Source organism: Myotis yumanensis, unplaced genomic scaffold (assembly GCF_028538775.1).
Source record: "Myotis yumanensis isolate MYYU_CA2020_CCGP unplaced genomic scaffold, mMyoYum1.0.hap1 SCAF_7, whole genome shotgun sequence".
Classification (NCBI taxonomy): domain Eukaryota; kingdom Metazoa; phylum Chordata; class Mammalia; order Chiroptera; family Vespertilionidae; genus Myotis; species Myotis yumanensis.
The window spans coordinates 25,503,555-25,529,805 of NW_027223758.1; the positions used below are offsets into that span (position 1 = coordinate 25,503,555).

Sequence of the window (26,251 nt, forward strand, 5' to 3'; positions counted from 1 at the left end):
TGCTTGCGTCTCTAGCCAACTCCCATCTCTCCCTGATGGACAGAATTCCCACTTATTGCACAGCCAGGTGTTATGAGGACACCTCTTTCTAACTCTGGTGCTCTCCGCTGGGGAGCCTGGCAAGGAGTTGAGACCCCACGCTCCTCAGGGGGAAGCTCTGCAGCAGAGATAGCCCTTCAGAATCTCAACTGCCTCCTGTGGGTGCAGGGCCAGCCCTTGTGTCTCTGCCCTTCCTACCAGTCTTGATTTGTCTTCCTCTGTAAATCCTTGATTATAAGGCTTGTCTTCATCTAGTAGTCAGTTGGTTATTCAGATTGATTGTTATATATTTTAGTGGTAATTCCAGTATTGTTCTGGGAGATGAGTGTAGCTTCCATTTACTCCACCACTGCCTTTGATCTCAAATTTCTCCTCATTCTTTAATAAATAAATATAAAGATGGTATTAAAAGGTTCCATTTCTTAAACAATCAAAGCAAGGAAGTTTAACTTCTCCTTTTTTAAAAAATACATTTTTTAGTGATTTCAGAGAGGAAGGGAGAGGGAGAGAGAGATAAAAACACCAATGATGAGAGAGAATCCTTGATCGGCTGCCTCCTGCACACTCCTTGGCCGGAATCAAACCTGGGACCTTTCAGTCTGTAGGCCGACGCTCTATCCACGGAACCAAACCAGCTAGGGCTCCTTGTTTTAATGAGACCTTCAAAACGGTATGTTCAAACCTTGTTGACTTTTTAAACAAACTTTTTGTGAATCTTTGCAACTACAGTTTAGCATATTTAACATGTTGATATGCCCATGTTGCAAGGCTTAAGGGGCTTTATAAGAGTCTGACTTCCTCCATACACATTATAGCTGAAGCTGCAGGGTATGGAGCAAGTCCTTGTGCATGAGGCTGGATCAGTGAAGACATGGGGGAGGGGCGTTAGAGAACACCTGGAAGCTATTGCTACATTGGGATGACTAGCAAAACTGAACTGTAATGGAAATTGACTTCACAACACATAAATATGTCCCACTAATTACAAACCCAGAAGCACCCCCAACTTAAGTTTTCTTTCAGCTAGAGCCCCAGAATAGCTGTAGCCACCCCAACTCCACGCAACACCTAGAAAGCATAATGTAGGAAGTTGGAATGCAAAGAGACAGCTGTCTTAACCAGTTGTTAAAATATCTTACATTTTCCCATATTTTAAAAATATATAACCGTGTAAACATTTTGTAAGGCCCTGCCCGGCATTGATGCCCATGAACACGTGAGTGGCTTCATGATACATTTATCTCTGTTCCTTAACGTGCAGGAAAAATATCAGAAGCAAAGTCAATGAGGACATTGATGACAAATCAGTAGCTGAGTGTTGGCAATTCAGAGATCCTGAAATCTTACACTTGAGAGAAGATTCTCAAATTTGCAAATAATCCTTAAAAAGATCATACTCTAGGATCCAAAACTTTAATAAACCTTTAAGCTATGAATTAATTTTTTTTTAGTCAATCAGGCTGGCTTTTTCTTGAAAGAGGCCTGTGCAGGTTCGGGAGCCTAGGTTCTGTGGTTCATTCATTTGTTTATAATTCAGGTTCTGTTACTAATTTTTATCTACCTGAGCCCATGGACTTGATGTTCAGACCCCCACTTAGGAATCTTTGCTTTAAAGAGGGGACTGATTATAAGAATGGACTCCATGGTAGCCCCTCCTCTCTCTGGCTTTCTCTCTTACCCTGTCTCCCCACCATTCCTTTATCTCCCCCTGTGTCTTCGGAAATCTAAGCTCAGCAGGATCAGCATGGACAGGTACAGATTCATTGAAGTGGAGATTAGAGACGCTTCACGTTCCAGAGATATCATCACCAGGTTTAGAGCAGTTATCTTTTACTGGTTTCTGTATCAGATTAACTTTCAGTTAATTTCTGTATAACTCAAACACGTAGGAATTAAAATAACTTTTCTGAACCTAATGTTGTGTCGTGATTCAGAGTTTCTGAAGTTCTTACACATCATCTCACTTAATCCTTTAAAAATTGGGTGGGTATGTGCTATCATGTGAGTACATGCTGTTGTTACCTTGGGTTCACAATGAGGAAGCTCAGATACAGAATGGTTTAGTCAATCAAGTTTAAAAAGCAAGTACATACCAATAGAGTTAGAACCGGGGGCAGCTAGCAAATAAAAATTTTAAGTGCCTTTTCTATTCAACCAGAAAACCAGTATATCCACACTTAATTGTTCACTTGGTTTTTCAATACAAGGAACAGTTACTCCTAAAATGTAAGCCAATATGTTACAAACTGCTCTTCCGGATGAAAAGAGCATTCATGTGAAAGCATTACTTCTAGTTTACCATCCCAAAAGGCTAAATTCTTTCCTTGTCTCAAGGGGAATGTCTCATAGAGGCATGATAGCTAAACAGGGTATTTTCCTGTAGGAAGAGGTGAGATTGTTTTTAAAAATCAAGTTTCATTATTATTTGAAAAGAAAAACAAAATAGTTCTCAACCCATATGCGAGGAAATCCACAGACGGCAAGTTCAGTAGGTTCCTAAGAAGGTTCCCTAGAGAGAATTCACTGTCGTCAACAAGTGCATAAATAATTACTGCAAAATGAAGTCCCATGTGTCACAGTTATCTTGTTCCGAATGGATCCATTTTGAGTGGATTAGGTTTTCAACTGCCCCAAAGTTATTTATTCAAGTTTTTAGTGTTTCTGTGATGTTGCTTTCTCCCACGGAAGCAGAACATACCTTATTCCAGCCCCGAGGACAGAGGAAGGGATGCTGAGCTCTGGCTGTAAATATTTTATTATAGAGAGAGACAAAGATCACAGAGGGGCAGGCAAGTAGCAGGAAACAAATGTGATGTTGTTTCCAATTCCTCGGAGGAGGTTTATATTAAACTGTCTCTGACGGCTTGTTCTCTGCTTGGCTTTTACTCTGTCAAACCTGGTAATGAAACCCTTTGTGTATCTAGGGTTTGCCTATTAGAAGCGGAGCACAGCCTCTGGCTGAGGGTCTAGAATTTCCCACATTGTAAAGTATACACAAAGAGAAAGCTATTATAAAAACGGCACAGCGCTGAAGTAGTATTTTCAAGAAGGATGGTCCATATTAATTTCTTTTTGAAAGATTCCATTTTAGTAAGAATAATAAAAAGGTTAAAAGCTAAATTGTGTATTAGGTCTTCTCCATAAAACTCATTTTTCCTCCTCTTACCCCCATTGTGTCAGGGTTGTTGGAAGACTTTAACCTAGACAGTTTAGCATCTGTCATGATTTTATACCCATTCTGGAGTTCATTTGGCCAGAACTCAATATTAATGAGGCCAAGGACAGAGCCTATTCTCTTTGAGAGAGAGAGAGAGAGAGAGAGAGAGAAAGTCTTGTTTTTCTAACATAATAATGCAGACCACATATCAAAACTACCATTCACAAATTTGCATCTCTGAGTACAAAGGGAAGTGGATAAAAGGGTGAATAATGCAAAAAACATTTTAAGATTGCATGACTGATGGGCCCCATTTCATCCTGGGTCTATAACACCTTAAAATGTATCTGCATCAGATATTCATCCTTGAATGTGTGTGGGGGGAAAGGTGTGTAGGATCTAAACCAGTGGTTCCCAACATGGGACACACACCCTACAGGGGGGCAATTTGATTTTTACGGGGGGCAATTCTAGAATGAGTTGTTAACAGTGAATTTTTTTGCATTTCTTATTATTCTAGGGGCCTCATATACAGTATATAAATATATATTGTGGCACATTTAAGCATTTCTGTTCTCTATTATATGTTTTGAAACTTAATTTGCTATTTTTTCATATCACTTCATATTACTATTATTTTTTAATAATTTCTTTCTCAGTACTTCAACTGTCCTTTTGTTCTTTTATTTCTCTCTTTCATGGATGCCATGTTCTTTGAAAGCTTAGACCAAGTTAATGGCCTTTTAGGCTTCCTCCACATGAATAGAATTCACTTTTTGAAAAATAAGAATTATATGTCATGGGCGGGAGGGCAGGGAGGACATCAGGATTTTAGAGATGCCTAGGTGGGGCATGACCAAAAAAAGGTTGGGAACCACTGGGCCAAACTATTTGTACTTTATGGTTGATGGTAACTCTGTTCTGTCGTACATAGTAGAATCTTAGAGTTTTTTAGTAATTTACCAGTGAGCCCAGTAATATATGCATATCTCAGAGTCAGATGCCATTTGTAATGAAGTTCTTGTTTTTCTGTTTGAGTTGATGATCAAGGTGCCCAATATTGAGGGGTTGGTTTATCAGAGAATCCATGGGGAAAAAATGTGCAAAATGGCATAGACTTATGTATGAAGAAGTTAGTTGTGTTTCTTTGATAGGGATATCTCTGTTCTTATAACACACATGTCACAGCTCCGGACATGCTTATTTTGCTGGTAAGTCAAAATGTGGGTGAAGTATAACTTTTTCAAATTATGCACAGGTGACAGGTCATGCCAGGAATGTTACATAAGCCATTTTCACTTTATCTCCAAATGGTGTGCCTCTCCAGTTTTCAGATGAATTGCCCCAAACCATGCAGCTAGTATACGTTGGAGCCACTTCTGTCAATTCTAAATCTAACCCCTTTTTCATAAAGGTTAGAAATATTAAATATTGTTAACATTACATATGAAATTCAAGTGGCATTTGCACCTCATATTAAGATGTACTTTATTAATAGCTTAAGAATGGTATAGCTATTATCTGAACACAGCCTCCTGAATACTCAGATTGCTATATTTTAAGTTAGTAGTGGCAATGAGGCTTTATCAGAGATATGTAGATAATGGTTTCTTAGTGGAATGTTTAAAGAGAAAGAAATTTGACAGGAGAGTTTTAATGGTGATCTACATATTAAAGTAAGTTGATGGCATTTGATTTATTATTAACTTGGTTATTTATAGAATAAATAGAAAATTAAAAGTAATGCTAATTCTTGCAAAATAAGCTCAAACAAATATTGGTTAATTCTATATAAAGTGTAATAATAGTATTATTAATGAAATATAAAAATAAGATGCATTCATTTCATTTTGTTTTTCTGGATCAAGACTATTTTTGTAAAATGTATTATGTTATTGTTATGCAGTAGACCCATATGGCTATATCAATCTTGAAATTGTATTTCTTGACAAGGTGACTTCTCTTCTGATATTCTGAAATATATGAAGAGACTATCATAGGACTTTAAAAGAAAATTATGTCTATATTTTAGCTGATTTTGAACTAAATTTTTATTTTGTTTCCAATTATAGTTGACATCCAATATTATATCAGTTTCAGGTTTATAGTATAGTGGTTAGACATTTATAACTTACAAAGTGATGCCCCCAATAAGTCTTGTACCCACCTGACACCATACATTGTATGTTACTGACTATATTGTCCATTCTGTACTTTCCATCTCAGTGACTATTTTGTAAGTGCAAATTTGTACTTCTTAGTGCCTTCACCTTTTTCACCCATCCCCCTGTCTGGCAACCCATTTTGAACTAAATTAAAAGCGCATAAGACTGAGCTTTCAGAATCACTCTCCTAAGATTTCTTGTTACGTACACACAACGTTGCATTTAAGCAAGTCCTACTGATCGTAGCAATGGTAGTTTGACACATAGGGCAGGCTTTTAAGAAGGTGATTTACCAACAAGTTCCTTTCCATGAACTACAAATAAATCGAGGTTAAATATAACCACTTTGCCATACCGAGAAGTAAACTTAATGGGAAAATCTTTGCAAACGCTTTAAAACATAAATCTGCTTTAAAATTAGAATTCCCATGGAACTCTTAAATATTTTTAAATGCACTAGAAAGTAGATACTTAAAGTGTAAAGCCTTCATTTTTTATGTCACAGAGTATTGGCATTTTTGCAGAAAATGCCAGTGTGCTAGGTGTGTACATTGTGCCTACAGTCAACTGATGCATATAATAAAATAAAAGCAGGTATTTCTTATTATGATCCAAGGAGAAAAATGGAGCTGTCTCCTGGGAGCAGTTTGCGTTTTCCCATAGTGAATAGGTGGACTATAAACCTATAATTATTTTCGGGAAAGTTTCTATGCACTTGTCTGAAAATTGGATGAGCAGTGATTAATATCAGGAAGAAGAAAAGAACTAGGATCTGGAATGTGTCCTTTTAATAGGTTAGGAGAAAATAAGTGCTTTCAGTTCTTGGACCTTTCATAAACCCATAAAATCTGGATTTAGTCTCTTTCTACCCTATCCATAGTATTTGTTATTTACTCATTTAAATAGCAGTGCTGTGCTGAACTAGAAGCAAAGTTGGGAACTTATGGATCTACATATAACCTTGATTCAGCCAATGTGCATACAGTCTATCTTTATTATTTACTAGAGGCCCGATGCACGAAATTCACGCAAGAGTAGGCCTTCCTTCTCCTGGCTGTCGGTAGAGGCTTCCCTCTGGCACCCAGGACCCAGGCTTCCCTCATAGCCCCAGCTTCATCTGGAAGGTCGTCCAGAAGTTCATCTGGTCTAATTAGCATATTATACTTTTATTATTCTAGATGGATTTTTATTTGCAAATTCACCTTCTCAGGTTATTTGCATTCCTGTTCTTTTTGTTGGTGATTCTGCTGTTTGAAATGGCTCCCCAGCCTAGTGCTGAAGGGTTGCCTAGTGTTCTAACTGAAAGGAGGCTGTGGTGTGCCTTACAGAGAGAATAGATATGTCTTAGATAGGTTTCATTCAGGCATGCGTTATAGTGCTGTTGGCTGTGAGTTGGATGTTAATGAATCAACAATATATTAAATAAGGTGTCTCTCAAAAGAAGCACACATAAAACCACAAATCACGGTTATATATTGGTCCATTGATGGAAATTTGGGGGGCCAGAGACGAGCAGAAACTTAATCCCAGTTTCCCCTAAAAGCAATGGCTCAGTGTTTTTGGCAACTTCATAGAACATAGCTACTGCAGACAATGAGACATGACTGTATTAAACATGTGTGATTGCAAGTCAGTGGACGAGGCCCCAGAGATTCAGGAATCAAAGGCACAGTTCCCATCCCCATGGGGCTCCCCATGTTGGAGACATGGACTCACTGTGGGATAACTAGAGAAAGATGCAGGCAAGGTGCTGAGGGGAGTCTCACACTGCCTGGCTGTGGTCAGGTAATGATATACAGAGCAGTAGCTGTACGCCAGAGGAAGTGATAGAGACAGTTTGGAAAGGATGTACAGCATGCAGGAGAATGTGAAGTAAATGAGGTCATATGTTTATTTTTAAACTGAGCATAATGTTGGCGGGGTTCTGACTCATGGAGGTACCATGTTGTTACAGAAATACACTGTGGCAAAATGCTTCCACCTCTTGCCAAAATGGACACGGGGGAAAAATGAAGAACACTGAAGAGCTCCACCGAAGAGTTGCACAACACAAATAAGAGCCACACTCCTCTGGAGTCTGATTCATCCACAGCCATCGTAAAAAGGTAGGGGAATAAATTATGCTATCATGTTGCCTTTTAAAATTTTATTGTAAAGTTTGCATATATACCACAATGGAATATTATTCGACCATAAAAAAGAAACTTGTCTGTTTATTATATTGATGGACCTTAAGAGCATTATGCTAAGTAAAATAAGTCAGATTGAGAAACACAAATACCATATGATCTCACTTAAACGTGGAATCTAAAAAAAAATAATAACATTTTAAAAAACTGAACTCATAGATAACAGAGAACAGATTGGTGGATGCCAGAGGCAGGGGAGGGCATAAGAGGTGGGCCAAATGGCTAAAGGGGGTCAAAAGTTACAAACTTCAGTTATAAAGTGAGTATTTCCTGGTATGTAATATACAGCATGGTGACAATCTATAATAATAAAAGCATAATATGCTAATTAGACCAGACAGCAGAATGACCTTCCGGACATCTTTCTGGATGAAGCTGCTGAGACGGAGGCTGAGGCAGAGGCGGTTAGGGGTAATCAGGCAGGCAGGCAAGCAGTTAGGGGCAATCAGGCAGGCAGGCAGAGTGGTTAGTGGCGATCAGAAAGGCAGGCGAACAGTTAGGGGTGGTCAGGCAGGCAGGCAAATGGTTAGGAGCCAGCGGTCCCATATTGCGAGAGGGATGTCTAACTTCTGATTTAGGCCCGATCCCGAGCCTAAACTGGCAGTTGGACATCCCCTGAGGGGTTCTGGATTGCAATAAGGTTCAGACCAAGCTGAGGGACACCCTCCACCTGCCGTGCATGAATTTTGTGCAAGGGCCTCTAGTAGTTAATAATACCAGGCTGTGTATTTGGAGGTTGCTAAGAGAGTGTATCTTAAAAGTTGTCATCATAAGAAAAAAAAAGAGTTGTAACTATATGTGGTGAAGGATGTTAACTAGACTTATTGTGATTACTTCACAGTAAAATTATGCAATAGCAAAAAAGCAGAAAAGTACATTTATTTATTCAACAAATATTTATTGGGTGACTTCTATGTGCCTGTAAATTGTTCTAAGCACTAGGGATATGAGAGTGAACAAAAAAAAAGGCAAGGGTGTGGCCTTGAAGGAGCTGACAGTCTAGTGGAAGGAGAAGAGTAAGTAAGTAAATGCCAAAAAAATTGGAAATCCATGCAGACATTAATAAAGTTTATGAACATGGTGAACAGATAATGAGATAGTGGGTGATTAGTTCAGGGGTCAGAGAAGGCCACTCAGAGAATTTTGAGCTGAGAGTTGAATGATGAAGAAGAGCCAGCTGAGTCAAGGTGTGAAGATCGGACACTTTATGTGCCATGAACCGGGATCTGGATGGATATGTGCAAGGCTCAAAAAGCAGACCTGTGTTGCTTTGAGATGGGATTTGCAGAAGCATGAGGTAGAAGATGACATTGACGAGCCCTTGAGATGTGAAGTTCATTTTACTTCAAAGGAGATAGAACCCTTAGAGAGTCATTCATTTGCTGTCACCTATGTAAGAGATAATGTAGTTGGCTTAGGGACGGGACGTTGGGGATTAATGGATTTTGAATATTTTGCATCTACTTCAGGTAGGTTAAACTAAGTAACTGCCAATGCTTTCTATGAATCCCCAACATAATTCTAATTTTCATATGATATGTATGCTGTTCATTTGTGTTTCAATATACAATACTCAAATGGTAATTTACTTTGCTGTTTCAAAGAACAGCTTATGGTATATATGTTTGTGGCCTTGCTTTTGAAACTTAGAGGGGGTTGATGTCAAATTGTGAAAAGAAATAAAATTATTCCCCGAAACCTTGTGTTCTAGGCAAGTTATCTTATAACAGTGGTTCTGGCCCTTTGAATATCATGTTGTGACCCAACCATAAAATTATTTTCGTTGCTACTTTATAACTGTAATGTTGCTACTGCTATGAATGGTAATGTAAATATCTGATATGCAGGATGGTCTTAGGCGACCCCTGTGAAAGGGTCGTTCGACTGCCAAAAGGGTCACGACCCACAGGTTGAGAACTGCTGTAATATAACACATGGCAACTGGAGCCTTCCAAGAGCTTTTGCAACTCTTCTCCTCCTCCTTGCCTGGTTTCTCACTTCTGAGAGCATTGTTGCCCAGAAGAGGAGAGGTAGGCAGAGTGAAGGGTGTTCTTTCTGATAAGAAACCTGTGAGTAAGTATTTCAAGGACTAGAGGTTTAGACTTCAAGAGTGAAACTTTATACTGGATTATTCCTAAGTGGGACATTGCGGGAAAAACTAAGATACTACTTAAAATTGGTGTTTTAAAAAGACAAGAATATGTGGGTTTAAACAATGTTAGCCAGAGAAACTAATCCCCTCCACAGTGAGGGCTTCCTATGCTGAAGTATGTGCCCATTGTACAAGAGGAGGGGTGAGAGGATAAGAAATTAGGTGATGACCTTAGCAGGTCGCACCAACATTTTAATAATCCAGCAACCTTTGTTGGAGCATAAAACAACCACAGTATCTTTGTTCGGAAGAATTTTCATGATAACTCAGCCAAAGAGCTCAGCAAAGTACAGAGCCCTGCTTTCTAGTACTCACAACTTTCTGAAATAGCACTAAATTGGGGTGCTATAACAACCCTCCCTCCCTTTACCCTACACCCTATAAAAAGGCTTTAGTTGTCAGAAACCAGCCTCAGTGCAGCAATTCTACAGAGTCAGGCAATTAAAAAACATGTAAAGCGCCCTGGCCGGTTTGGCTCAGTGGATAGAGCGTCGGCCTGCGGACTGAAGGGTCCCAGGTTCGATTCCAGTCAAGGGCATGTACCTTGGTTGCGGGCACATCCCCAGTGGGGGGTGTGCAGGAGGCAGCTGATTGATGTTTCTCTCTCATCGATGTTTCTAACTCTCTATCCCTCTCCCTTCCTCTCTGTAAAAAATCAATAAAATATATTTTAAAAAAAGAACAATCATATTAAAAAGACAACAACAGAAAACATGTAAAGCTGTGATAAAGGCAAAGGATAGAGGATATGGTACAGCAGGAGAAAGCAAGCCTGGCAAACATCAGAGAGGACTGAGGCTTGCTGGTACAGCTCCCAGGGTCCTTTCTCCATCACACAGGATGCACTTCATTTTCTGGTCACGAACCACCGAAATACATGTGCGACACCTTCATCTCAGGGGAGCCAAGGCTCAGGCTCACTGAGGGGTGTTTTATATCTCACAGCTCCAGTAGCTAAAAGCAGGCTTTGTGAATAGGTAAACAGGTTCAAACCATCAATCCATACAGGTTCACTAAACAGTGTAGACAAGCGGGTACAGGATGCCTCTGGGGGAGTTTGGGACTTTTAACAGCATATTGTAAATCACCAGCTGGTGCATTTCACTTCTGTCTTGGCCAAGAATCAATACCATGGTTCCAGGTGCCCTTTAAGATAAGCACAGAGGTACCCAAGATCAACTGCAATTTAACCCTGTCTTCACATATTCAGAGAATTGAGCCATGTGAATACATCTGAGAAGACCTAAAAATGTTATACCATATTCTGTGGTTGGTCTTGTCATATACTAGGTTGGATACAACCTTTTGATTAGCTGGGTAGATCATTAAAAGGCTAGGAAGAAGTATTTTGTTTCTGGAGCAATAAGGATAAAATAAAACAAAGAGTAGTAGTGTCTTAGGTTGGATTCCCTACAATCAGATGAAAAGACAAAAAATTTGAATGTTATTTGGAAGGTGATGCCAGTATGCTTTTGTAGGGAGTGGGGATGTGAGAAGGGAAAAGAGAGGAGATAGAAAAGGTGCATTGTCACTGCTGTAATCAAGAGGAATATGGTCTCATTGGACAATTCTGGGATATGGTATAGAATATCTTGGATTTATCCTAACTAAAGACAAGGAAACGGGTTTGTAGCCATCTTCTCCCATCTGACTTGGATGAGGGCTGCTCCCCTCAGGAGGATGTGGATGATGTTAACTCCCAGGTATTTGTGATCTACCATATATGTAGACCAAGGGGATTACAGCAACCAGAGGAAGCCCTCAGGCAAAGAGACCTGAGTATTTGCCATTGGAAGCCACCATCAGGTCAGCATGCACAGAAATTAAAAATTCCAAGGGGATGTGGGTGGAGCACCTAATATTTTCTGCTATAAGAAGTGATACAACAACAATGCTGATAATCAAGATCATGTTACTAGAACTGTTGTTTATTGAGTAACTGTAAGCCATGTGCTATACTAAATGCTTATGTGCATTTTATCATTTAATTCTTACTTGTTGAGCATTCACTCTATGCCAAGTTGAGGGAGGTGGGGATATATATATATCTTATCACTACAGTCCTGCAGCATATACTATTCTAGTCTTCAGTTTATAGATGAAAAGATAAGGTCAAGCAAGGTTAACCTATTTCTCTGGAATAACACATATAGGAAACAGAATTGGGATTCAAACTCTGGTGTGCCTCCAAAATCATCCCTTGGGCATCATTGTAACCCTTAATTAAGCAATTAATTATTGATATTTTTCTGATTGAAGAGTTGGCAGTTGCTACTTATATTTTTGTCCCTATTCTCAAGGAGCTCACACATTTGTGGAAGAGAAATACAGGAAAATGTGTAGTGATGTAAGGGCTATAATGGAAGTATGCTATACTAGTAGCTGTCAGTAGAATCAAGAAAGGGATGATCAGTTGGTGCTGCCTAACAAAGTAACACCATGACTTAGTGGCTCAAAACAATAAGCATTATTGCTTTTGAGTCATGGATTGAATTGAGTAGGTCTCATCTGGCCAGGTTTTTGACTGATCTTAGCCAGGTTCACTCATTCGTTTGCAATCAGTGGAACATTGGCTGGAGGACTGAATAGTCTACATGATTAGACATAGCTAAGCTCAGTTCTCCAGCAGCCTAGGTTTCTTCACACGGTGGCCAAAGAATGTTTAAGAGAGTGAACTAGCCCTAGACAGTTTGGCTCAGTGGATAGAGCATCAGTCCGAGGATTGAAGGGTCCCAAGTTTGATTCCATCAAGAGTACATACCTGGGTTGCAGGCTCAATCGGGCCCTGGTTGGGGCACATGTGGAAGGCAATCAATCTATGTGTCTTTCTCACATTGTTGTTTCTCTCTGTCTCTCCCCCTCCCTTCCACTCTCTCTGAAAATCAATGGGAAAATATCCTCTGATGAGGATTAACAAAAGAGAGAGAGAGAGAGAGAGAGAGAACAAAAGTATGCAAGCTTCTTGAGGCCTAAGCTTAGAACAATTACTTCTGCAGCATTGTATAGGCAAAGGAAATCACAGGGCTACCTGGAAATAGACTCTCTACCTCTAGGTGAGAGGAGCTTCAGGGTCACATTTTGGAAGGGCATTGAGCAAGAAAAGGAAGATCTAGGTTGCAGTCTACCAAGAATAGAAACATCCAGATTAAATTTCATGGGGTGAATAGGTGTTCCTGAGCCAGAAAAAGTAGAAAGCCATGTAAGACAAGAAAGAAAGTACGTTCAAACACAGAAACATAATGTCCCATAATGCTGTCAGGTGACTGGGCAATTAAGGCATATAGTGGTGAGGGAAAGAGAAGGGTCAAGCACCATGAGATAACAGGAAATATATAAAACTAGAGGCCCGGTGCACAAAATTCATGCATGGAAGAGGAAGGGGTCCCTCAGCCCGGCCTGCACCCTCTTGCAATTCAGGACCCCTCGGGGGGATGTCCGACTGTTGGTTTAGGCCCAATCCCTGTAGGCCTAAACTGGCAGTTGGACATCCCTCTTGCAATCTGGGACCGCTGACTCCTAACCGCTTACTTGCCTGCCTGCCTGCCTGATCACCCCTAACCACTCTGCCTGTCTGCCTGATCACCTCTAACCACTCGCCTGCCTGCCTGATCGCCCTAACCACTCTGCATGCCTGCCTGATTGCCCCTACCTGCCTCTGCCTCGGCCCTGCTGTCGCGGCTTCATCCAGAAGGATGGCCAGAATGACATCCTGAAGGTCGTTTGGCTGTCTGGTCTAATTAGCATATTATGCTTTTATTATTATAAATGTATCAGAATTCAGGAAAATAAATATGAACTTGCAGGCAGAATAATATGCTTATGAAAACGTGATAAGCAAATGGAAAGATAAATGAGCGAATGGTTGTGTGGACAGGTTACTGTACCAATATGGTTAAGATTTTTCTCTTATGAAAGGATTTGTAGGATTTCATAAAGGAAAAGAAGGAGGAGAGGTGGAGGGGAGGAAGGGAGGAAGGAAATACCCTGGAGAAAAATGTGAGGTTGAGAGTGGGTCTAAATGCAAGGATTTTCAGCCTCTGTGTTGGTGGCTTCAGGGGGTAATGCAAAGGTACAGATTATGTGATAGGATCTTTTTGTGTGAGGCACCTTCCGTGAGCAGGCTAAGCATAGTGAGTGGGTTTCTGTGGGAACCTATCAAGGATTTTTGCATTATGGTCCCATACTGAAATTCTAAGGCTCTGGACTCTCACAAGACCAAGTTTATGGGGCAGGTTTTTATTTGGGTCTGTGCACATGCAATTCCATCGGGATGTGTATGTGAAATGGTAATTTTCAGTTTATGGATTATTTTCACTCTGAGACTGAATTGTGTGAATAAAATAGGAGCCTTATTGTACAGTTTTCCTAAGTGACTTTTACTGTTCTCCTGGCCCTGCGTTTGAAGTATGATGTGCTCCCAGGTCACCAGGTGCAGCAGATTTTAGTGTGAGGCTGAACAGACTGACATTAGCATCTCCGGCTTCCTGGAGACAAAATGGGAACTTGCAGAAATAAATGCTGGCAAGACCTGCAAATGGAGAACCCGGGCCCAAATAGCCACTGTTGTTGGAAATGTTGGTGATTCTTTGTTCCCTATTTCTAAAAAGTGAGATAAAGGTTGCACTTTTTAAAGAGGTAAAATAAACAAAAAACAAAAACAACATAGCTAAAGGTAAATAAAAGTTAAAGCCAATAGCAAAGATACAAAATCCAGTGAACACTTTCCAGGAACCTAGTCATTGATTAGTTTATTAGTTCTTCTTTGGAGAGCATATGCCTTCCCATTCCATTTCCCCACCTCCCCTCCAAAGGTAACCATTATCCTACATTTGTGTCAATTCCTGGCTTAAAAAAGAACCAAACATGAACATGTTATTAATTTTTGCTTCCTTTTGAGCTTTATGATAATGATCTCATATTCATATAGTTTGCAGATTTGCTCATTTCACTGAACACTTACATGTCTAAAGTTCACCTATGTTGCTACATATAGCTGTAGTTCATGTTCTAGCTAAATAATATCCCATTGTGCGACTATATCACAATTTATTTATTCTCCTGTAAATAGACATTTCTATCGTTTCCATTTTCTGTATTATGAAAATACTATGATCATTTGTCTTTATATTTCCCGGTGCCCGTGCAGCTGTTTTTCAGGTTTACATAGACAGAAAGGGGTTGCTAGGATACGAGATAGACAGGTGACCAATCATCCCAGTTTTCCTAGATCTGAGGAGTTTCCTAGATTGCAAGGTATTTAGTGCTGAGTAGTCACCATAAATAAGTGTGTGCTCAAATCTTTCCCAAAGACATGGAAGCAGTTTACACTCCCAACCAGCAGTAGATGGGAATTCCCCTTGAGAGCCATTCTCCCTGTGCATGGTGTTCTCAATATCTGAATTTTTGCCACTCAATTGAGTGTGAAATGGTATCTCACCACGACTTGAGTTCCCTGGTTGCTAATGAGGTTCTGTATCTCTTCGTGTTTTGTTCTCCTTTTGTGTTATCTTGCCTGTGAAATAGCTTCTGTGTCGTCTTTCTGTTGGGTTGCTTTGTCAGGCACATCGTATGCACCTCTCATGCTCTCCTGGCATCGCCAGCACCTAGAACAGGGTTTGTCAACAGTAGCACTAACGATGTTTGGGACGGAGTAATTTTTTGTGTGAGGACTATCCTGTGCATCATAGTATGTTTACCATTATCTTTGGCTTCTACCCATTACTTGCCAGTAGCTTCTCCAGTTGTGACAACAAAAAAATAGCTTTATTCATATGTCGCCCTGGGGGACAAAATTGTACCTGGCCGAGAACTGCTGACAAAGATCCTTAGTAGCTTGTCCTGTGAGAGAGAGAGAAGTAAAGCAGATGCATTCCCTCTCCGTGTTTCTCTCTGATGGCCCATTCCAAGGCATATGTCCCTGTACAGCAGTGGTTCTCAACCTTGGCTGCACATTAGAATCATCTGGGAATCTTTTTAAAATCCTGATTTCTGGGCCTCATCCTCCAGAAATTCTGTTTCTTTGTTATGGGGTGGGGTCACCACAATTATTTAAGCTCTCACCTGTAGTAAATTGAGATAAGACTTAAGTGGAAGGTCAGGTGCTGGGAGATCTAGTAGCTGCAGTTTACAGTGAATATCAACGATGAATATAAATGATCATTGCAATGATGATTGTGGAGTAGGGTGACTACTCTCCTCCTTTCTTTTGACCTGCAACAAAAAAGTTAGGCTGAGGGTAGTTAATTGCCAACTTCAGGCCTGCTCTGAAAGCCAGAGGTCATCTGTGGCAGCTTTTTATTTAAATTGAGGTAACAGGGGTTTACAGCATTCAGATGTACAACATTATCATTTGACATTTGTGCTTTCCAACAAAAGGTGGTAGTTTCCATCCATCACCATAGTCTATGGCAGCTTTGAAAGAGATGTGTCTCTGGTCATTGCAGGGCAGACTGTGATGAAATCCAGGCCCAGGATCCGCTTTAAGGTTGGCAGAGCTGCCAAGGAGACTGCACAGCTTTCTAAGGTCTCCTATGTCAAACTCATGGCCCTGACAAGGATGCTGAGACCTAGGTTGAGTTCATGGGCTCAGTGATATTGAGAACCTTGAGCTCCTAAATTCCCCTAAACCATCTTAGAAGACAGGAACAATGCTTTCTCCCCTGACAGAGGAACAGCCTCCCACACCTGATGGCTTAAGAGCAGGTGCCTCCTAAGATGATTCTTATTCTCCTTAAGACATTTTCTGCTACTCCCAATTGCTCCAAAAGAAGTATCTCAGCGGAAGAAATATCATATCAGCCCTTGTCCAGGAAGAAGTTGCTTACCCATTGAAAAATGGAAGTACCTGGCTGATATGTGCCCTCAGAGCCAAGGAAACCCACATGAGAGTGGACTTGGAATGTATTTGGGGGAAGGCAAAATAAACTAAAGATGGGTCAGAGATGATTTATTGATACAGGGGCACTCATTCATAACTCAAGATTCAATCAATTTGTCAGACACTTGATAGTTTTTTAGGATGGTTATTTGAAGCCTGTATGCTTTGATAACCCATAGCAAATGGAGAAGACAGTTCTACAACTTCTTTGACACAGCCTTGAAAAAGGGGGTCAGATGGCCTAGGGAAGAGAGTTAGAATGGATGTTAGGATGGTTTTAGGTACAATCTCAGAACCTATCACTTGAGTATGTGCCTAACTGACTATGAAGGCCCAGAGGACACTTCATTCCTCAAAACAGTAAGGTGTTCTCTGGAGAGGGCTGTTGGCTCCTTTGAAAAGCTAAAGGCTGTCATCAGTAGATGTTTAGAGAAGCTGGGAGTTGAGCTTCCTAGTATTGCTGGGGTGAGCTTCCTAGTATTGCTACTCAGAGACTGAGTAGTAGCACTACTGTTAGCGATAAAGCAGACGTTACTACCATAATCGGTAGCAAATTTAAAGTGCCAGTCAGGGTTCCCTGGACTACAAAGATCGACAATGGCTCAGAGAGCCTGGAAATCTTTGCAACAAAATAATTGTATGGCTGATTGGGATGCTGCACAATTTGAATAATCAGAAGAAAAAAAATCCAGAAAATATGACCATGGAATATCCTTGTCCCTTCCCAAGTTCCCACATCTAACTCACTTCACAGATGGCAAAGGAATCATGACAGTCAGCTCATGTTCATCTTTATTCCATTTTTAGTAATTTTTACACTTTATACATTATTATTTTGTGTTTATCTGCTACTTATAAGACACGAAGTACCATGATGTAGAAGCCAGTTTGTTAACTTTTATTATTGGTGATGTTTTTCCTTGTGTGGTAGCTAATGCTTGATTATATATGTGGGAATCCTTAGGGCCTAAGTTGGGGATGTTTTTATGGAGAGTATTGCTTTGTTTCCTATAAATAGAGTCAGGGGTAACTTTCACCTTCTTTCAAAGTTCCATTCCAGGTTCTGTCTCTCAGGCTTGCTTAATTGCCCTGCCTTACTTTGGGAAGGGTAAGGCCAGGTCTCTGGATTAGTGTTGTTATCGCCACATTCCCTTAGGTCTCTCCTGCCTTTTGCATTAGTTTATTCTCTCAATGGGTTCTCCGGTTCCATTTCTCTCTCATGTATTTTGGTGGGTCGAGGGATGTTCAGATAGTTCCTTAACAATCTAGTGACCTAATTTTTCATTTTAAAAATGTATCCGGGATATATTTGTATTTTAGCATAAGGAATCTTCAGATTATCTAGACTGCATAATATCAAAATGAAGTCACTTTGGCTCCCTCCTAACATCTTTGGCAGCATGAAAATTACTAAATGCAGTTAGAAACTGCCCAGTGCACCAATCATAATGGAATTGGGTTTGGTCCAGGAAGTATTTAATTGAACAGATCAGAAGGACTGCTTTTCTCACTGTCAAATATCCTGCTCACATGGTTAATAGATTTTATCAGAATGCTGAGCCTGTGGGTACATATCCTGAGTGAAGTTTCCTCAGTGAAGCAAGCTCAGCTGGCTCTTCTTTCCATGCATTTCCTCTTGGACATTTAACGCTGAGACACAACATATGCTGAGCTGTCCCTCTTACTTCAGCCATTTATTGGAAGCAGGCTAGTCTATAGTACTTTTTAGAACAATCTCCTCATATTTCATAGTTTGAGATCTAAAAAGACAACTTCTTAACAAACACTCTCATCTTTGGTATTGCCAAGTCCCTGTATTTTCAATGAGAGAAATGTGAATGAACTTGACTGACAAGTCATGGCATTCTCATGCCCACAGAGACCAAGCAGTATAAAAAGCAGTAGGTGGTGGTGGGAACTGTGTAAACAGGGAAAGCTATGCCTTTCGAAATGCAGTGGCACTTAAACCAAGTCTGTTATTTCTCGATGGGAATGTAGCACAGGTTGACTAGATGTCTAATTTTTTAAAAGAGAAACTAGAAAGCTGGATTTTTTTCATATTATATCTGCCATTTTTTAAACATTGATTTATTTATAATAAACAAAAATATACAAGCAACGAAGAACCCGATTGTGTAATGAATCAAAACACATTTGTAGGCAACTTGCAAACTTAATTTAGCCTGCAGACAGGTTCAAATAAACGACATGTAGCTTGCAATTGATGAGTTTCAGAAAGTAAATCCTATCTGCATGGCAATTTGATTATTGTGTGTCAAAGAAAATAACTTTCATGTCTTACTTATTTTTGCTTTTGCTTTCTGGGTTTTTTGCTTGGTGTTTTTTTTCTCCTTAGTAAAACTTACAAGCCTAATGGATACTATATTGACAAGCTACAGGCACAGCAAAGATTCTGTGTGTGTAACAGGGAAACAACTTAAACTCTCAACAAAACTACGCTATGACTCATCCATAGACCCCCTAGGTTTATATCCAAGAAAAATTAGTGCATAACGAATCTATTTATAACAATCCCAAACTGAAAACAAGCCAAATGTTCAACAACAAAAGAATGATAAACAAATATTGGTTTATTCATTCAATGGAATACTGTGCAACAATAAAGAGAGCACACTATTGATACAACACCATGGATGAATCTCACAGACATTATGTTGAGCCAAAGAAGCCAGACACATAAAAGTATGTATGTGTGACTCCATTTGCATGGCATACAAAAATAGACAAAACTATATTGTGGTTTGAAAACTGGAAAAAAAACTAGTTTATGGTGCTAGAACTCTAGAGGGTGCACAGAAGATTTCTAGGGTGTGGGCAGTGGTCTGTCTCAGGAGGCAGGGTGTGGTTTGATGTCTGTAAACAGTGGAGATTTCTGTATTCTATGTGCAATAAATAGCACATAAATAACTCAATGGGCAGCCATGGTTGGGCAGTGAGTTTGCAGCTCAGGGATGACCTCTGAGCAACTTAAAGGAGGTTTCCAAGTATCCCTGTTATCACAGGTGTGAGAGAACTGGGGGCTTGAAAGTTGGTTCTTCCCATTCTTCCCCAACATGCAATGTCTCCATGGCAAATACACATGTGTATGGAGATGAAGGCATTCTGCTTCCTCTTTCTGGCTGGCATGATAGTCCAATTTATCCAAGTCTTCCAGGTTCTCCAAGTATGAAACAGGAGTTCTTATAACTATCATAGACATGTAGAGCTTTTTAGAAACCCTAAAATCTTGAAAGAGTGGAGCTTTGGGGAGCTTTACTGTTTATACCGGTCCCATACCTTTCCCTGCAGTATCCCAATCTCTGCACATTAAGAAAAAAATCATAGCAGACAAACCTTTTTCCCTTCATTTACATAGATATTTCTTTAAAGTTCTCTAAATAGACTTAGGGGAGGAAAATAGGTACCACAGTCTGTTTCTCTGCTACTTCTCATGCCCCAGGACAAGTGCAGCCCCAACAGGAAGCAACTGGGATGGACCATCAGAGATCCCAGCCTGTTTGGCACCTGTTCTTCATGGCAGAATGTGGGCCAAGGAGAAAGTGTCTGCAGTGGAAACCAGAGGAGTAACTGAAGAAGTGGAAGCATGTGCTGAGCCCCTGAGCCTGTAAGGGCTTTTAAGGATACAGTCAAGACTGTGCATTCCAAACACGTGTAGGTGGTCCTAGTTGCTTCTTGCAGCTTCTTGCTTACGTGGCATGAAATATGAGAGCCTGAGATCTGGTTGAAATACAGGGGACACAGAGAAGGGTGTTGTGTTGTCACAGCCCACGGCTGACACTCTCGCCTCTTCCTAATGGCTTTGTTCCTAATGGAAGGTTTTAGTCCTGTCCTCCCAATAGTGCTCAAAACATAAAACTACTCAGAATCTCTAGAGAGCACGTACCTTGCTCATCTATAACTTAAGAAAAGATAGGGAAAATTAGAAGATGGTTTCGTGTCAACTTCCAATTATTTTATGTGTGTGTTTTAAAGGCACATTAAATTTCATGACAGTAACCTTCATGGGAAGTTTGGCATTTTATTTTATGAAATTTTCATTTGGCAGAATCAAACGTACCTGACCTGGGAGTCAGGTGACCTCAGTCATTTTTGGCTGCCTCCCTTTCAGGCTGCAAGGCAGTGTTGAGCTCCCTTCTTAATGTTGCCGAGTACAGAGTGAAGCAAAGTGAAAACACCTCCTCTGCTTATTCCTAAGAAAGTGGAAAGTGTGAGGTCAGTGGGAAGTATGATCATTATTACCCCTGTGCTTAGGAAGCATAGCAAATGTCATGTCTGCAAACATTTCTTGGATGAAGTTCTTTTTGATTTTTGTAACTAGTGTTTTCATTTCTGTTGGAAAGGGAAGTGAGTGTCTTCAGGTGTGGAAGGATAGCTAAAGAGCATGGATTTTAATGGGGGAAGAGGAGATATACAGCTGCTCTTTCTGGCTGCCCGAATGGCACTAAAGTCCATGGAGTTGTTTTATTTCTAAAATAGAAATTAGTATCTACCACCACGATTTACTTAAGAGGAGAGGAGATGTTTCTTTTGTAAACATCAAAAGAAATCCTATGTGAAAGGCTGTAGAAGTATAAAGTGGGGACATGCAACTAGGGTTTAGACAATTTTTTTTCTTCTCTTCTTAGAAAGGTTTATAAGCAATCTGTTGACGTTCTGAAAAGATTAATCAAGCCACTTATCCAACTTGCCATACTATTTGATTTGATATCTTCTTTTATAAATCCAAATAATAGAGTAAGTAGCAAAGGCATTGCGCATGTCAATTGATCACAATGGTCAAACAGTTCTCACCTCATGGGCTATTGTCAAGCACTTGGAGACCCTTGATGGCCAATGTTTAATTGTGTCAATGTTGGCCATCACTTGTAAAAACATAATTTATTGTTCAAACCAGGATTAGTTTGAGAATAAATGAGAGAGCTATTAATATTTATTCCCAGATAAAGTAGGACTGTTCTGGGCCAACAAATATTGTTTAAAAGCTTCCCTTTTGAGTCAACTCATAATTATGTCTAATATGCTTTAAGCACTAAGCTAAGTGTGAGAAAGATTTAAAAAACCCTCAATCAAACTAAGTGTATACTATGGTTCTAGTCTTCAAGAAGCCATTGTCTATATGGCAAGAGAAAGCTTATGAAATTCAATGATGCAAAAATAATAAATGAAAGGCATCATGTTAGCAAGTGTTGGATTGAGTGGAGTAGAAGTTAGGAGACTTAGACATGAATATGAAGATTCAGACAACCTTGAGTCTCTGAGGAACCTTTCTGGGAGGGGAAGACTTACACTGGTTGGAGAAGACAGGTGGAGAAAGCAGGCTGGGAGGCATTGCAGGCAAACAGAATAGCCTGGATAAACAAAAAAATAGCTGGCTTTCCATGGCTGTGTATAAAAGGCAGAGGGAAGAGAGCTATAAAGGAATTTTTAAAAGATAAAATCTATTCTTTCAACAAATATTTATTGAGCACCTCTAATATTATAGGCAATGTCCTAAATGCTAGGGATTTAGCAGTGAACCAAGCAAAATCCTCACCCTTGTGGGGCATATCTAAAATCTGCATCTCACCCTAGCTGTTTTGGCTCAGTGGATAGAGTGTTGGCCTGCAGACTGAAGGGTCCTGGGTTCAATTCCAGTCAAGGGCACATGCATGGGTTGCAGCTCATTCCCCAGTAGGCAGGGGGAGGGGACCAATCAATGATATTCTCTCATCATTGATGTTTCTATCTCTCTCTCCCTCTCCATTCTTCTCTGAAATCAATAAAAATATATTTTAAAAATAAATAAATAAAACCTGCATCTCTTCCATGTGAACTTTTAGATGGCAAGACTTCTTTTGACAAGAAGGGGAATTCTACTTAAGAAGGAAACAGAATGACTCATTTTGTGTTAAAACAATAAGGGAAATCCAGCAATTAAGCTAACTGGTCTTCTAAACCAAGATCTGAGAAATGGAGAAGGGTTGATCAAGCATCCATCCATTCATTCAACGAACATTTGTTATGAACCTACTAGGTGTCTGGCACAGTGTTATGAGCTGGAGGTACCCCCAAAGAAACAGGGAAAACTCCCTGCTCTGAGGAGACATTCATGTGATGAAATTGGGTCTCCCATATTATATATCTTGAGCAAAGAAATGAATATTTTTAAAGAATAAAGGTTCTACAAGCACCTCTTTATATATTCACTTGATTCATACAGAGATAATAAGGGGAAAGCAGTTATTTCTCTATAATACCATTTTTTTTTTTGCTCTGATTATTTCTGTGTGGGCCCAAGTCTTTGCTTTTGCAAATTTAATAGATGCCTATGGCAATTGGGAATCATCAGTAAACAAAACAAAATCTGTCTCCCACATGTCTATTGCAGAGGGTATTAGACCATTGTGCCATGGGAGGTCTCATTTGGAATGTGTGATATGGTAACCTGACCATGAGGTTACCCCCCACCCAATGCTTCTGCTTCTGACAGGACAGTATATTTATAACATTGTACTGTAGAGTTAATGTCATTGTATAAAAAAGAAATAACCGTGTTATTCCCAGGATTCTGGAGCATACATCAAAATCATAGAAACACAGATTGTTAGTCCTAGTCCTCAGAGATTCTGATTCTGTGGTAGGGTCAAGAATTTGTAATTTTAAAAATCCTAGGTGATGCCTATGTGAAAAGTCCAGAAGCTACATGCTGAGACCCACTGCATTATTCTTTAAATATGTGGCAATTATGTAACTATAAAATAGGTTGATCTTATATATGTAAATTATATTTATGAAGGAGGCCATTGTGTTCCAGGAACTGTCTATGACTGGGTTGCCCAATATGACAACCACTAGCCACATGAGGCTCTTTTTTTTTTTTTTAAAGTATATTTTATTGATTTTTTACAGAAAGGAAAGGAGAGGGATAGAGAGCTAGAAACAATGATGAGAGAGAAACATCAATCAGCTGCCTCCTGCACACTCCCTACTGGGGATGTGCCCGCAACCAAGGTATATGCCCTTGACCAGAATCGAACCTGGGACCCTTCAGTCCACAGGCCGACGCTCTATCCACTGAGCCAAACCAGTTAGGGCCACATGTGGCTCTTGAAATGTGGCTAGTGCCATCAGTCCAAATAAAAATATTTTGGATCTTTTACATTAAATAAAATATATTAAAATTAATGTCACCTGATTTGTTTTTAGTTTTAAATTTGAATGAGCATATGTGGCTTGCATTATATTTCTACTGAACAACACTGGTCTATAGAGTTTTTCTAAATGTATGTGCTGAGGGTTTGGGTATCTTTTGTTTCTTTTTTTTTTTTTTTTAAGTTGGATTTAATTTTTTTTTTTTTTAGAATATAAGAGTTATCAGCAACGCTCCTGCCAGGGTAGCTCAGTTGGTAAAAGTGTCATCCGGATAGGCCAAGGTTGTGGTTTCAATCCCTGGTCAGGGCATATGTAAGAATCAACCAATGAATGCATGAATACGTGTAATAACAAATTGACATCTCTCTCTCTCTCCCCCTTCCCTCTCTCTTTCTCTCTAAAAATCAACAAATTAACTTCTTAGAAAAGTTACCAGTAGAGAAAAAGTAGATATTTTGCTTTCTATGTAAATAATGGTATACGTTTTAATTGTGCCCGTTTTATTCAGTTTGTTTTGAATAACAGTTCGCAAGAAAATATTAGCTAGAAAGACTCTTTCAATGGATGCTTGACCATCTCCAGACCTGAACTGCTATAGCTGATGGATCAGTTTCTCTAGAGTTTTTTTTTTTTTTTTAGTTCCTTGGAATTGCTAAGATATGCTGTCCTTCAGGAGCAAAGGCCAGAAAGCCATTGAACTTCCCTCCTCTGGATGCATTTGGACCCTGTTTGCAATACACATAAATCTGATACAGATGGTTGTATATCTAAGCTTCGGAGAATATATGCATGACCTTGGTGGAGGCAAAGACTTAAAACAGGACACATAAAGTAATAGAGATAATGCAAATATATCTAAATTGGACTAATTAAAAGTTGAGTACATGTGTTCATCAAAAGCATGATTAAGATATTGTAAGAAAATCATAGTGTGTGAAAATATTTGCATGCATATATATTCAGCAAGGAACTTTTATCTAGAATTTACAAAGAACTCCATCAAGTGAGTAAGGAAAAGGGAGATAATGCAATGGGAAAATGGACAAGAGTCTTGGGCAGCTACCTCACAAAAGAGAATATCCAAATGGCCAATGCATGTGAAAGAGGCTCAGACTCATTAGTTATGAGAGAAATGCAAAATAAAACCACACCTCATCTTAGGGATCTAGCCTGCAACCCAGGCATATGCCCTGACTGGAAATCAAACTGGTGACCTCTCAGTGCATGCTCTGACACTCAACCAGTGAGCCACACTGGCCAGGCTCAGTTCATCTTATTTATTTTAAATTCCTCATTAAACATATATCACTGCAAATAAAAAAATGTGACCACTGAATTATAGAACTTTAAAGTTTAAACAGTGCATTCTATATGCAATTGGATATCATGTAGCTAATAGACCTTATATGATTTAACCTGTCCTGAAACACATAAAAAATACAGGTTCTTGATGTCAGGCATGGTCTATATATGATGGGATTTGAAAGATCTATGATCTCAAAGATTTATGACAATCATAAATTTATACAACAGTCATCTAGTTATTTGCATTAGATTAAAACTATAAATTATATAGAGGCATTACTTAGAAAATATAATTTGTTCATTACAGCTGATTCAAAAGCCTTCATGAGTGAGTGCACTGATATATCCTTCATAGGAAGTTGGTCCTAATATATATTTTTATAAAGTACTAATGAGCTAAAAGTTATATGACTGAAAAGTTATGTGACTCATTTATTCAAATGCACTTTTTGGTTTTAGTTTATAAGTGTATGATTGCATTGTGGTAACATATTATCTACACATGACTACTTTGAAATGCTACATTACTGTCAAGTTTCCATAATTTAATGTGTTATATGGCCCTTTGAGTTAGAAATGACTGTAATGAACTGTTCTTTGGCTTTATTAAGATTGCACATTGAAGACTGAGAGAGAGAGAGAGAGAGAGAGAGAGAGAGAGAGAGAGAGAGGCGCACACTGACAAGGAGAGAGGAAAAGATGGAAATGGAGGAGTAAAGGAGAGATTGAAAGATAATGGAATAGAGAGAAAGAGAGAGAAATGGCTACGACCTCATTTCTACATTGATTTCCTCATTTGGGTGAATTAAAAAGTCAAATCAATCTCCTTGCCATACTATTTCAGAGCATCACTTGCAGAGCATTAAAGTTTTATCTCACTTTTAGATTATCAAGAATAATGTTAGATTTACAAAGAATGAGGCTTTTATTCCTTTTCTGAAAAAGGAATATCAATTACCTTCACAAATGGTCAATTACACTCTCTCCTCGTAAAGGACTCATTTGTCATTCATGAGACCAGATGTTAATTCTCTCAAATTGCATGGTGCATTCACTAAGGTAGAAATATGTTATGGGATTGATCTCCAATTTGGTGGTAAGGGAGGAACTAGCATTGCTTCTGTTAGTAAACCTATGAGACAGACTTTTGGGGAGTATGTGTGTGTGTGTGTGTGTGTGTGTGTGTGTGTGTGTGTTGGAGTGTTGGAGGGAGAG

General features: G+C 39.5%; 1 protein-coding gene across 1 annotated transcript in view; it reads left to right on the plus strand.

Annotated features, from left to right (window-relative positions):
• Positions 1-26,251, plus strand: part of PAK5 (p21 (RAC1) activated kinase 5) — a 241,800-nt gene that overhangs the window by 89,308 nt on the left and 126,241 nt on the right. The window contains exon 2 of the mRNA XM_070419915.1: positions 7,316-7,466. The gene's annotated coding sequence lies outside the window, so the exon portion shown is untranslated. The remainder of the gene's footprint in view (positions 1-7,315; positions 7,467-26,251) is intronic.